The 15707-nt window shown below is 39.0% G+C and overlaps 1 protein-coding gene across 5 annotated transcripts in view; it reads right to left on the reverse strand.

The window, feature by feature from the left end:
• LOC136861679 (solute carrier organic anion transporter family member 74D) overlaps positions 1–15707 on the reverse strand; it is a 287694-nt gene that overhangs the window by 17961 nt on the left and 254026 nt on the right. The window contains exon 11 of one of the 5 annotated variants that reach the window (XR_011019109.1): positions 11562–11641. The exons of the other annotated variants lie outside the window; for them this stretch is intronic. The gene's annotated coding sequence lies outside the window, so the exon portion shown is untranslated. The remainder of the gene's footprint in view (positions 1–11561; positions 11642–15707) is intronic. 5 annotated transcript variants of the gene reach the window in all.

Raw genomic sequence — 15707 nt, forward strand, 5'->3', positions numbered from 1 at the left:
GTATTATCAGTGTACTGAGATAGTCTACAGACCATCCTTTTATCTTGTTGCTAAGCATTGCAGTACATGTGTGAGCACGTGCAAAGCACAAGTCGTAGCATGTCTGAGGCGTCTGCAACAACTCGTGTTTGTTGTCTGTTGACATATGATTTACAATTATTGATGATAGGTGGCAATAAAAAGATTCAGGAAGTTTACCAGGTGTATGCATAATTTTTTTTTCCAGTTTTTGTGGTAAAGAAAACACGTAATTTTCAAGGGAAATTAATTTTTTGTTTATTCTAAATATTGGCCATTGGCTTCTACACACTTCGCTCATCTTTCAGGTAGGTTACGAATACCATGCAAGAAAAACTGCTTTGTCTTTTGCAGCAAACCATTCGTCGAGCCATTTTCCAACTTCCTCGAAATTTCTGAAGTGCTGCTCTGCGAGCGCGTGCCCCATTGATGAGAAGAGGTGATAGTCAGATGGCGCCAGGTCGGGGAAGTACGTTGGGTGTGGATTTCAAGGTGTCTTTCACTGGTTTTGCTGTGTGAGATGGTGCATTGTCGTGTAACAAAATCACTTTGCCACGTCTTCTGGCCCATTCCGGTCGTCTTTTGATCAATGCGTAATTTAAATGAATCATTTGTTGGCGATAGCATTGTGCATTAACGGTTTCACTGGGCTTCAAGAGTTCATAATACACAATACCGCTTTGTCCCACAAGTCTCGCATGTTCTAATCGATGGCGCATGTTCACCATATGTTTCTATCAGCAAATGATGACTTTCCACAGCCTATTTCTTTTGATTAAATAAGAAAAGCAATGCATGTCGCAAATGTTCTTTTCCAGGCATCACTGAATGATACAACACAGATGCTAGTGTTTGGTGGAAACTTGTGTGTGTTGGTAGGTTAATGTCAGACAAACAAACTGACATATGTGTCAAATTCATACGCTGCATACTGTTTGCTGGTGCCATCTCTTAGTGAACCTGGAAAAGACTCATGCATACACCTGATACTTGAGGCAGTCAGCGTTTATAGTGTTAGAAAGGCAACTGAATCTTCCTTTACAGCAACCAAAACAATGTTCCACGATGATGTAGGTCTTCTGATGTTTCGTACTGTTGTTGGGTTACAGGATTTCTTAATGGTAATGCCAGACTACATATCCATCGTCCCCAAAAATGATACAATGGCCAAATTCTCCACTTTCAAACCTCAATGCTACTCTTATTAAAATTTTGAGAATCATGAATGCTTCCCCTCCAACATGCTACATTAACTAATATTCAACAATCAGCATCACATATACCTAGAACCCAGAACAATATTAAGTTATCAAGAAAAAACACTAACAGTGCTGTAATAGCATGTATGGTTTATTATGTGTAAGTTATTTTGTTATCTGGACATTAAAAGGAAACAAGCCTTTTCACTTAATATAAATTTGCACATCTTCCCTATCAGGATTTTAAATCTGAATGTGTATCGCATGTATGGCTTCAATGATGAGAAAATTTATTATTACAGGAGAACCCCGTTTATCCGAAACAAAAGGGGTGGAGCCACTTCGGTTGACGTGTTTTTTCGAATGACACATGGTAAATATTTTCAGAAGTTAAATGTCGAACTAAAAATGCATAAACTCTTAAGCAAAGGTGCATACTGTATATTAGCATTAACATGTGTACATAATGCCAGTCATTGTATAAAATCAGTGATTTCTTCTAATTTTCTTAGTGCAGTGTTGTCAACAATACATCAGCAAGTGTAGATTCAAGAAAGCCCAAAGCATTTTGAAATAATGAAACATTTTTTTTGTTACTACCGAACTGAATACTGTATACAGTAATTTTATTACAGTACTGTAATTTAAGCATGCGGTACTGTATTTTAATAAATATTTGAAATCAATCTTGCCTCCAATGCATTAAACCCATTATCTGCTGTAACTAGATTCTTAAAACTGCCATTGTCAAGGTCGGAGTCATCTGTATAGTCTTCATGACAAATAATACAGTAAAAATAATAATAATACAGTAATAATAATAATTCCTATTTGATGCACTACATTAGAAAGAGCTTATCATCTTTGTAAGAACATATACAAGTCTAAATCCCTCTCCTTGAATCTTAAACTTAGGCACTACAACACCGTAGTAAGACCATCTGTACAGTACGCCTCAGAATGCCTAAACATGACCCGGAAAGGACAACTCAGAAAACTAGAACTGAAAGAGCGAAAGATCCTCAGAAGGATTATGGGTCCCATTAAAGAAGGAGATGGCTACAGAATCAGGCACAAGGAACTGTACAGTAAAATAGAGAGCATTACAACAGCTATGAGGAAGAGAAGACTAATCTTCTATGGTCATGTAGTCAGGATGGACAGCCAGAGACTCACTTCAAGAATCTTCAACACTGTATCTAGAGGGAAAGCAACAAATGCCAAATGGATGAATTTAGTACGGAAAGACCTACAATACCTAAACATTGATCACATTGACATTTACAACCGAGATAAATTCAGAAAGTTAGTCAAGACATCTGACTCTCTCCAGTCACTAACAACTAAATCACTGCGTCCAGGAGTAGGAGTGAAATGGACTCAAGAAAGAAAAGACATCCATAGCGCTAGAATGAAAGAATACTGGGCTAAGAGGAAGAAAAGAACTCGCCAGAGTTAAGAACCACATGGTCCATCGTAGGCCTAAACGAAGAAGAAGAATTCCTACTTGTTCAAGAAAAATGTATTATAGAACTAACTAGAGGGTAAGAAACTGTTTTGTTTTATGCTATACAGTACATGCATTCTGGTATAAGTCATAATATAAAAATAGGGTTTGTCTAGTAGCTCCCAGCACATATAGCAAGAGAATTACTAATATTGACGGCTAAGAACGAGAGGGTAAAAACAAAATATTAAAATAAAATTTTGCCAGAGCACTTCAGTTAAGCCGGGTTTCGGTTACGCAAAATTCGATTAAGCGGGGTTCTACTGTATAACTTTCAGTGTAAGTTACATATGTTTTATAGGGTATTGATACAAATAATAGATTGGTACAACTCATGGAACTTAGCTATATCATGAAACTTTCTCATTGTCAGTAATCTTCCTTCTTCATGAGGAAATTTTTACATAGCATCAAATGAGGTAATAATGATCACTTCTGAAGGTTTTTATCAGGTATTTCATATATTACTGAAATTGTATTTATGAACTTTAATATATAAGATACATAACTCCTTACCATTTGTTTGATGTAATAAAGAAGTTAAGCAGTCAATTCTATTGCGAAAAAAATAATATCGGTGATTGATGTTAATCCATAGAGCGAGGTACTTCCCGATAAGTCATTTATTTGGTTTGATTATTAGTATTTGTCAGTCTTATGGACAAGACTGATCAGTTCTAGTTTTTTTAAATGTATTAATGTATAAACTTAAAAACAACAAATAATGACTTTATGACTTAAATCACTAGATAATATTATAATAAAAATGACATAATTACAAACAAGATTAGAATCATTTAATACAGTGCATTTTTTAGCTACTGAATAATATTATTTATCCAGTTAAAAAGAAATGATAGAACATTAAGGTTCTTAATCAGTAAAAGAAAAACCTATTAATAAAAATGGATTTTTTTTGCACAAGAACATAGCAACTTGCTACTACACATCAAATATGTTCAATACCACAGAAAATAAACTTTCCTCATTTACAAGATGATGGCTTCAGTTTTCTCTCAATGTGGCCCTTTCTTTTTCCCATAATGTCCAAATTATCTGGAAAAATTAAAAAATTGTCTTCACAGAGGCCTGAACTGGTTTTTGTTATTTGACCAATGAAACACTGAATTACTTTCTTCAATGGAAAAGCAACAGGAACAAAGTCGTTCACAGAAAACTCATCTCGGTCCCCTTCCTCACCTGAAGCTAGAGTTTCTTCTTTGGAAATGGAGTGACCTGCTTCACTCACCTCCTATCTTGAATTGACTCTTTCCAACAAATGCATATAAATGAGGTAACCTCTTCTTCCCCACTCGGCTCATTATCCTTATCAGTATCACTGGTGGTCATATCTCTCACCATTGATCACTTTGCTGAAAGGAACAGTTAGGCACTATGCTCAGCAAACTGGTGTGGTAGCACTTAGCTCTCCAACACGAGCTTACTCCTGATGTTCAATGAACGATGCAGTCTGTGATTGTTCTCAGTAGCCATTATCATCAGCATTGTCATGGTATGGAATCTGACACAGTACAGTTTCCACAGAGAAAAGCAAAATACCAGTCTTCCTGAATTCTGATATTATATTAGCAGCAAAATATACCTATCTTCTCATACACTATGTGATCAAAAGTATCCGGACACCCCCAAAAACATTCATTTTCCATCTTACGTGCATTGTGCTGCCACCTACTGCCAGGTACTCCATAGCAGCGACCTCAGTAGTCGTTCCACATCGTGAGAGAGCAGAATGGGGCGCTCGCGGAACTCATGGACTTTGAACGTGGTCAGGTGATTGGGTGTCACTTGTGTCCGAAGTCTGTATTCGAGATTTCCACACTCCTAAACATCCCTAGGTCCACTGTTTCTGATGAGATAGTGAAGTAGAAACGTGAAGGGACATGTATAGCATGAAAGCGTACAGGCTGACCTTGTCTGTTGACTGACAGAGACTGCCGACAGTTGAAGAGGGTCGTCAAGTGTAATAGGCAGGCATCTATCCAGACCATCACACAGGAATTCCAACTGCGTCAGGATCCACTCCAAGTACTATGACAGTTCGGCCGGAGGTGAGAAAACTTGGATTTCATGGTCGAGCAGCTGCCCATAAACCACACATCACGCAGGTCAATGCCAAATGATGCCTCCCTTGGTGTAAGGAGCGTAAACATTGGATGATTGAACAGTGGAAAAACGTTGTGTGGAGTGACGAATCACGGTACACAATGTGGCGATACGATGGCAGGGTGTGGGTATGGTGAATGCCTGGTGAACGTCATCTGCCAGCGTGTGTAATGCCAACAGTAAAATTCAGAGGCGGTGGTGTTATGGTATGGTCGTGCTTTTCATGGAGGGGGCTTGCACCCCTTGTTGTTTTGCATGGCACCATCACAGCACAGGCCTACATTGATGTTTTAAGCATCTTCTTGCTTCCCACTGTTGAAGAGCACTTCGGAGATGGTGACTGCATCTTTCAACATGATCGAGCACCTATTCATAAAGCACGGCCTGTGGCGGAATGGTTACATGATAATCACATCCCTGTAATGGACTGGCCTGCACAGGGTCCTGACCTGAATCCTATAGAACACCTTTGGGATGTTTTGGAACGCCGACTTCGTGCCAGGCCTCACCGACTGACATTGCTACCTCTCCTCAGTGCAGCGCTCCGTGAAGAATGGGCTGCCATTCTCCAAGAAACCTTCCAGCACCTGATTGAACGTATGCTTGCAAGAGTGGAAGCTGTCATCAAGGCTAAGGGTGGGCCAACACCATATTGAATTCCAGCATTACCGATGGAGGGTACCACGAACTTGTATGTCATGTTCAGCCAGGTGTCCGAATACTTTTGATCGCATAGTGTATGTGTGTTTGAGAATGCCACATCAAGAGGCTGGCAAAGGTGTGTAAGTGTAGTGTTTCATGGTAACAATGCAAATTTGATGTCATATTTTTTTTGCAAAGCTTTATGATAGTACAAGTATGAAAGATGAGTTCTCCACCTAATCAATACTTTATTTTACATAGTGTCAATAATTTACATTAAAACAGTACCAGTTTTGACCCATAAATAGGTCATCTTCAGCTGTTAGAGAACCTACTTAATAGCGACTGTACAGAATAAACAATACTAAAATTAAAACTAAATAAGAATGCCATTAAATAAACATGATACCACTATTCTAAAATTACTTAATATTAGCTATATACTGTACCAGTAAAAGAGCCCGACTCTCAGATTAAATTTTAAAGTAGCATGAAATAGAGTTCTCAGGACGAAAAACTGGATTAATTGTAGCTAGGGCTCGGTACAGGAGGTAGGGTCCTATCTACAGAAAAACTTTGACTCTGATTGTATAAGAGTTTATTCAAATAATTCATGAATTTGCACATCACCTCTAAGTAGAAATGGACTGTCTTCCTCGTATTCCAATAGTATGGCTCGGGTTCTCCAGCTTACCAAGCCAAGCTGGTTGAAGCACGTTCCAGAAGACTCCAGACAGAGGCAGCTGGACTGTCTGGATTGACGGCAAGTAGAGATGTCTCGAACTCTGAGGCCCGGGTTGAACCCCGATGATCCAGGCGATGTTGTAGATAGTCATGTACTACCTCAGCCCAATGAGACTGAGAGGATTGATGTTCCCAAGGTCACTAGTAGCACTGAGTCCATGAACACCTTGGATGATCAACTTATAAGCAGAGATCTTGATGTACAATTATCAAGACTTCCAACACTCCTAAAATGATATGAGTGGTATTACTAATTTTAGAGTTCATCACAAGTCCCTTCTTGTGAAATTATAGTTAAACTCGAAGTTCATTACTGGCGAAGGTGCAAGTCTTTGCCTAAACTTGAACAAAAAAACACAAGTCCATTCACTTGGAAGTCTGAATATATTTAAAGTTAATCACTGGTGAAATTCATAAAGTCTTTGAGTGACCACTGACGAAAACACAAGTCCATTCACATAAATAAATTCACTGACGAAATTTATTAGTCTTTTAAACCAACACTGGCAAATGTACAAGTCTTTGAGTAAATGCAAGTGAAATCCTAACTTTGTTCAAAGCCGTTGGAAAGTTAAAGTTCATCACTAGCAATGTTAATCAATCACTGTCTATTAGAAGAATGAGTTCCTCAACAGTTGCAAATATTCCACGTAAATAACACAAGTCCATTTTACGAACACTTAGAAAATTTCCAATCTCGAATACTCGTAAATAATACACGTCCATTCAATGATCACGTAGAAAAGTTCTGATCTCGAACACATGAAAATAATACAAGTCCATTCAGTGAACACTTAGAAAAATTCCAGCTTCGAAGGCACGTAAATAATACAAGTCCATTTAGTGAACACTTAGAAAAATTCCAGCTTCGAAGACACGTAAATAATACACGTCCATTTAGTGAACACTTAGACAAGTTTCAGTCTTGAAGGCACGTAAATAATACAAGTCCATTTCACGAACACTTAGAAAATTTTCTACAACACTCGAAGTCTTATGAGTCCACTTATAGTACTTGGAAGAATCGTCTTCCCACACTTGTATAATGACAGAGTTCCACGATGATAGTAGCAGCAAGAGTGTCCCCGCTGACTACTCAGCTGAGACTGTGTGAATAGGCTACAGTAGGTCCTCCTTTTATTCAATCCGGGATGTCTACGTCATATAACGGTTTGATTGAATATCTCCCGAATCCCTCGATGGATTTGCTTGAAACTCAAGCATTGGGACGTTTAGGTGATCCCAAACAAGATGACATATCGCTCGATTCACTAGCATCATTATTATAGAAATTTAAAAATTTTCTCCATCGAACTCTCTAGAACAAGTGACGTGGAATCCAGAAAATACCAGTCAAGGCTGGTAACACGTGTTGAGACGAGCGGGCGGTCTAGCTAGCCCCTGTGGCTACGTCACAGCTCACAGTCGTCACACACTCGCTAGCTGGTCCTCGCTGCTGGTAAACAAACCAGACGCGCTCGGAACATTACGCGTGGTAAATAAACGTAACTTATGCTCAAAAAATACTTATGTACAGGTCGTAACCGGTACAATACATATGGTACAGTTTTGGGGTTAAGGGTGTTATTTTCAAATATTACATATATTGAAAGCTTTATGATGTTAATCAACAGATGACTGGACAAGTTATCACCAACTATGACCTTGGGCCATTATAATGTCTACATAAGGCAGAAAAACTTTGTTAAACCATGCCTCAGACATGATCAAACCAAACCACTCACTCATGATATGGCTATAACCAGCACCATTCATCCCTCCTTCAATCCTTTGTACAAGACAGTGATGGAGGTAACATCAGAAGCCACAGCCACCATAATGCTGATGCTTGTTTTGGATGTAAACAAAATCCTCTCAGGATGTTAATTGCCACATTTCACAACCACCTTCACTTGGCCTAGATCATCACAGGAATTTCTTTCATCATAGTTGATGTTTAGGAACTACTTCTGGGGTTTCCAGGTTTGATCTCTGTAACAGCTGCCCTGGGTCTTTTGGTGCTCTCCCTAACTCTCACCATGGGTTCATCATTTTATCTATGAATATTTTATCTACCTTTCCAGAGTGGTTTAAATAAACATGCATGATATTACACATTTTGTTACATCTTAGCAAATAGCAACACCCCTGTTAATGCTTTCAGTGTACTGACTTTATTTTGATATCTATTGCTTAATTTGTCATTAAGGGCTGTGTAAGGGACAGTGATAGTAATGGGCAGTCTGAGACAATGTCTCAAGATTTCTAGAGACTAGGGCAGACACTGTTTCTCTTGAGAAATTTTGAGAGATCTTGGGAGCGCATGTCGTAGGTCTGCAGGTAGATGGAGCTGAATGTTGTTTGTGCTGAGTATGTGAATAGCCAACGACGGGCCTTCTCCATTCCATAAATACGTGTCAACAAACAACTAGGGCATTCATTTCTTTCAATTCCACTGAGGTCTATTTTGACGCAGTATAACATAATTGTAAACAATATGCATTCTGGCATTGTATGCAGCGGTAAGTACTACACGAATGAGTAACCTAAGTACAGAAATTTATGGCTACTGTTGGTGTATATCGTTATCACTCATAATTTATCAGACCTAACAATCAATATCCATTTGACCAGTACTTAAGTTTACCGATAGTATGGTAATGAAGGAAATAATTCCTTGCAATGTTATATGTTATAGAATATTCGTATTATAATTAGGTACTTTAGTATTAGACTGTGTAATGTGTGTCTCTTCTAATTGTACATGACAACTTTAAGACGATGTCAGAAACGCAACGTAAGTCGTGGACATGGATTATTTTGAAAAGATGCCATATAGCAGAGTCCGCTGTGTTGTTTATTCAAAAGAAATAAAATACATCAGCAGATATACTTCTGAGATGATCTGGCACTTAAAAACACATGATATCCCTGGAGAGGAATCGTCACAGAGAAAACCTCCGGCCTGGTCTGCTTTACAAAAAGCTACCCTGTCTACAACAGTTGTGAGGTATCCAGCAGTGACATACAAAACACGCTCTATGCTCGGTTCATATTTGTCAAGATGACTAAAGTTTGCTTCTAAAAGGTGAGGAGGGCTATGTTCATTTGACCTTGCCCTTTGATACTCTCTCCTTCATGCACTATCTCATTCACAAGTACAAGTGATCTCCCCTTCCCCACTCCGTCCTTGTTTTTACTAATGGTGGAAGGGTGTGTAACACATCAACAATGTCTACTTTGCCAAAATTAGCACCAATGTTTAATTTCCTGCCCTAAATTATTTAAATCCTTTGTGGGCAACAGTGTTGAATGGTCTGAAATCTTTGGGACACATGAAAACACATGCTAGTTATGGTTTGCTTTATATTGGAGGCAAAATTTGGTGAGAAACATCAGAATTAAATTTACAAATGCATTTTTTAAATGAGTTATACCAGATGTATATGCTAACAGTGCACAAAACGTTTCATGGGAAATATAACCTGACTCCTGACTGTCTGCAGTGACCACAAGCAGGAATTTCTTTGAAACACCAGAACTGAGCCCTTCTCTCTTGATTAGTTTATATTCACCATTTTCAATTTTAGCCATAATGTTACCCGATGATTCACGTGGCATGGTAAACTTCAGCTCAAAACTATTGGTTAACTCCACCATTCCATCATCCTTTTATACCTCCGAATTCCTGGCCTTTGCTCTTTGTAAACAAGGGATTATGCATCTCTGGATGAACCACATTGTTTGCAACATCAGTAGAGCAAGCAAGTTCATCCACCCTAGTCAGCATATTTCGAATCGAACATGCCCTGTCGAACGAATTAGAGCAAACTTGGGCATTTTAGATTAGACATTCCACTCATTCGTAATGTTAGTTGCATATGCAGCAAGGCACATCTTACTCAGTCTTGGTAACCCTTCTCAAGTTTGAATAATGTGTAGGTGTACATACTATCTACAGTTAATCACAAATTATGCAGGGTTATTTAGCTAAGATGTCTACCTCAAATAACTCGTGAACCATTTGAGATTCTGACATTCTGTTTCCTTTTTTGTTAATGGTAATAAGGGGCTCAAAGTTGAACATGCAGTACTTTTGCACGCTCTTGACAAAATTTATCAGCACACACGCTTCCATATGAGAACGTTATTTTATGCAATAACTGCTTTATATACTATCAACTTTACACTCGTAGTTACTGGGATGTCGCACAGATCACAGCACAGGAGAATCAGTCTCGAGTTCTGTTACATCAGTCTTGAGAGTTTCGAGCAAGAGCACTAGACCATGAACTGTTCAGATGCCTCCAGTTTGCTCATTTTTTCATCTGCTGGACAGATTTGCCAACATTTTCTATGTAGTGGGTGTTGTACCTACACCATCCTTCAGATCTCAGTTCCTTTGCATACTTTCTCATACATTGTTATTGTGTATCTTGCTAGATTTGTAATTTAGGCTGATGATGACACTTCTGAAATGTGTTGAAACTGGTCCTTTGAATAAAAACGTGTTGTAAATACTATCCTATACAGCATACACTTTGTATTGAAAAGGTGAAACCCTCACTGAAATTTCAACTTTTGTGTACGTTCTCATTATGACCACAATTACCCTATAACAAGAAAACTTCACGCATAAAATTCTGTTACTTGTTGTTTAACATGTTCGCTGCGTATTTGTGGAGCACGACATACCCAGCAACCTGAGCAAGATATTTGTGTGGAACTCTTCAAAGGTTTTAATAATTAGAGTTTTGAACTTTGGTAGGATGAATTATATCGAACTCATGGACTTTTACCACTCATGCGCCTGGTATGTGACTTGCACAGTGGTTGAAATCGAGACGTAATACTGGTCATTGGGCAGATCATGCGCCAGGCACGTGGGTAGTTTACTGTTCATTATTTTCCACAGATATCAAACAAATGCATAAATATGATTACAAACATAAATATATTCATATTTTCACTCCTCTATTATACAATTTTACGTCACAATGTCTTTCTCATTGCAAAACTGCCAACTGCCGAGGCGTTATTTCTTCTTTTGAAGCGTACTATTTATTTGGTGGACCTCGTGATGTTGAAGGAACTGTATTGTTGGCCATTGAACAAAATATAAATAAAATTATCACATAAGGATCATGACTCAGTCACATATGATTACTAAAAGTTCTTTCATCGTTCATAAATATGATGGCAGAATAAATGACAATTACAAGTTCAGTCCTCTCGCTGAACTTATTGCAGTAGTGGAATTTATTTCAAAAGAGGAATCACTCGTAATTCTCTTGAAGTAATAATAACCAGAAAATTCAGAGTCTTACCTCGCATTGAAGTTGTCTTGCTGTTCAAAGATCCCAAAAAGAATGATGATGTATGACGAAAACTGCGGAGAGGAAATATGCTGGAAACAGAATAGGCATGCATAAATTTGGCTACGGATGAACCACCTGGTAGATTGGACTTACACAATGTGCGGGATGACAAGGAGTCTTTCTTACCATACAGGAAGCCTGTAATTCACATTTCCTAGCACCCATCCTATGACACGCTAGGCACGTTCTCCGCATATGCTTATAAACTAACATCACGTGCCTAGCGTGTGATCCGCACTGAACGTGTTAAAGGGGCCTAACATCCAAGGTCACCGGCGCATATAAAATTCTGTAACTTTAGCACCACATACCTAGAAACTCAAGCGAAAGCATACATGGTGACAGCGGAAATGATTGCAATATCCACTTACTGCCTGTTGTTAAAATTTAGTGCCCTTTAACAAAGTTTTTGATAATGCAAACCATTACATTCTTGACTTCATTACAGCTTCCATTGGTGAAATCTGGACAACTGCAAGTATTATTAGGGCTCATTCAGCTAACCCCCTTGTGCATACACCTCACAGTAGCTTCATTGTTGTTGTAATTTTGCAGGAAGGCTCAGGTTTCATCAAGAAGACGGAATGATTTCCTATTTTGCCATGTTACAGACCTAAGACAAGAGTCTAGCAATGTCAACCAAGACAATGTTTATTATTTAGCTGACTGCAGATTGACTAATTCTGTGCAAATCTGTCATGAGAATTTTGTTTTCAATAGAAACAGGCAGCCCTCTATTCTTGAAATTTATACCATCATACTTCGGTCTTACTCCACATGCCCTCTCATCTCTTGTATTTTGCGCACTAATGCAATTTTACATATGACCTCCACGTTAATAAAGATAATACTCTGCTAAACTACATATGGACCAGGACTAAAGTCAGCCCAGACTAAGACCTGATCATCCTCGGACTAATGGAAAAAAATACCTATGAATAAAACACGCATTTGTCTCCTCTTGGTCCAGAGATTGTACCACCTTAATCCAGACCAGTCACCACTGTGAATAGCAGCCTAAGAGTTTCAATCTTTCAAAAAATGAGTGTTTTTCACAAAAGGGCTTCCTCTATGTATCGGTGGTTGAGTGACAGCCTCCAGATTGCACAATTCCAGGTTCAAATCTGTCAGAGGGGGTCAGATTTTAGAAGAGTAGAAAAAAGACCATTTAGTATGAGATGATGTACAATCATCACAAATAAAGGGTCATCAGTGACACATTTGACATTAACTCAAGAACATTAATTAAAAACTCAGCAACAGCACTTGCTAAAAGAGAGTTTTGGTTTCTCAATAATCTGGTAGCAGAAAAACAGAATATCAAAACTGACATGCAGGCAGACTGATTGGTGTCAAATTAGAATGCCTGTACATGGTTGCTGAGGCCATATGATGATGATAATCATAATTATTGTCATCAGAAAAAGAAAACCGAGCTCGACAGCTGCAGTCGCTTAAGTGCGGCCAGTGTCCAGTAATTGGAAGATAGTAGGTTCGAGCCCCACTGTCAGCAGTCCTGAAGATGGTTTTCTGTGATTTCCCATTTTCACACCAGGCAAATGTCGGGGCTGTACCTTAATTAAGGCCACGGCCGCTTCCTTCCATTTCCTAGACCTTTCCTATCCCATCGTCGCCATAAGACATATCTGTGTTGGTGCGACGTAAGGCAAATAGCAGAAAAAGAAAGAGAAAAGCTATACAAGGCAAGGTTATGACAGAAAACTTTAGCCCTTGTAAACCTAATACTATTATGTTGCAAAATTAACAAGAAATAACCGTAACAGGATAGATAGGAATGATAAAAAGAATGGAGGTTGACACAAACACATGGAAGCAATGCTAGACTCGGCTGAGGCGCTGAGGGGGCGGTAGAATAACACCCACGGTATCCCCTGCCTGTCGTAAGAGACGACTAAAAGGGGCCCCAGGGGCTCTGAACTTTGGAGGGTGGGTTGGTGAACACGGGGCCCTTAGCTGAGCCCTGGCATTGCTTCCACTTACTTGTGCCAGACTCCTCACTTTCATCTATCCTATCCGACCTCCCTTGGTCAACTCTTGTTCTTTTCCGACCCCGACGGTATTACGTATGGAGGCCTAGGGATTCTTTCATTTTCACGCCCTTCGTGGCCCGTGTCTTTCTTTGGCTGATACCTTCATTTTTCGAAGTGTCGGGCCCCTTCCATATTTTTCTATCTGATTAGTGTTATATAGAGGATGGTTGCCCAGTTGTACTTCCTCTTAAAACAATAACCACCACCACCACCACCACCACCACCACCACCACCACCACCACCACCACCACCTGTGGTCACCACCGTAAGCTCTGAACTTTTAAGCCCTTGGAGAGCTGCACAGGTCCTGAATTATTATCAGCATCTCTTCCAGTAAATAATAATAATAATAATAATAATAATAATAATAATAATAATAATAATAATGAGGAAGTTGGCCATGCAGTTAGGGTCACGCAGCTGTGAACTTGCATTCAGGAGATAGTGTGTTTGAACCCCACTGCTGGCAGCCTTGAAGATGGTTTTTCGTAATTTCCCATTTTCACACCAGCCCTTTCCTATAACATCACCGCCATAAGACCTATCTGTGTTGGTGTGATGTAAAGCAAATTAAAATAAATCCCAAGAACCTTATCAGATTACTTTGGATTATGTATATTTTGATCTGGAGCTTTAATTCTGCCTCTATGCATTGAGCAGATTTTGCATTGAAGCCTGTATTTCACTGGCTTTTTAAATGGAGAGTTAGGTCTTTCTTGATGCAGTTACTGCATTTAGTACAGTTTGTCCCAGAGTACAGGTTGCCGTCCATAACTCAGCTTAACCTACAACCACATTAAGCCGATTTCGATCTACATCCACTCATATAAGGGTTGTACTGAGTCTAATGGGCAGTCATTTTTCATGAAGAAGGATTCATATTTAATAAAAAACAACATATACCATCTTGTCTACATTTATTTACTTTTCTACATAATCTCCTCTTCTTTGCATATATCTTTCCTACCACTCTGTAAACTTGAAAGTACCCTTGTGGTAGAATTCTGTTCGAACAGCCCAAAACATTGATGCACTGCTTCCTGTAGTGTCTCATACCTTTGGTCTTGCATCTGTTCCTTTAAAATCTGAAAGGATAACAGGTGTAGAATGCAATGTCAGGGCAGTAGACAGGGTTTAGCAGACCATCCCATCAAATTTTCCCCATTCCCTTCTGGGTGAACTGAGTAGAGTGAGGGCATACATTATCATGTTGAAGGATGACTTCTTTCCCTGGGTGATCATCATACAAAGCACGTCATAACTTGGACACTGTTTCAATATAGCAGTGAGCGTTTATAGTTTCCCCAGGTTCATGAAAATTAACCAGAATATTCATCCCTCTGTATCCCAGAAAACTCTGCCCAAAACTTTCCTAGCAGACTGCAGGTTTGCTTTCTTCTTTCTCAGCGAATCATAATAGTGCCATTCTACGCTCTTTTATTTTGCTTCCAGCTCATAATGAAGGAACCAACTTCCCTATTACAATAATCAATCAGATATCCTCCTTTTTTCTTTTATACCTCTGAAGAAGGCCTTGAGAGACAGCCTTTCTCTGCAATTTGTTATCTTCCATCAATAAATGTCAGACCTAGTGGTTACAAACTTTTCAGTAGCCTGACCTTGCAATAATTTCCTGTACTTCACTGTATCCTACTACAAGTTTTGCAGCAATTCTGTCCACAGTGTTAAGTCTATCTTCTTTAATCATATTATTATTAACTCTCTTTATCTTGTATTCAGTGGAAGCAATTCAAGGGTGACCACTATGAGGCTAATCTTGGATGCTCAAGTTTCCATCTTTGAAATGTTTCACTCCTCTCTTAGCAAGGCCAACATCAATGCCCACTTCTCCACATGTATACGAAAGTCTGTGATGAATACCAGCATTAGGAATTTCTTCTTTAACAAGGAACTGAATGAGAGCATGTTGCCAAAATGAGGATCACTCTCAGCCATTTTGTAACAACTACCTCTACTTATGTGATCAAAGCTAATAATGCCACACTGCTTCAATGCATTGTGTAAGGTCTGTAAACTGTGATGA

The sequence above is a fragment of the Anabrus simplex genome, chromosome 1, assembly GCF_040414725.1.
Source record: "Anabrus simplex isolate iqAnaSimp1 chromosome 1, ASM4041472v1, whole genome shotgun sequence".
NCBI classification, from domain to species: Eukaryota; Metazoa; Arthropoda; class Insecta; order Orthoptera; family Tettigoniidae; genus Anabrus; species Anabrus simplex.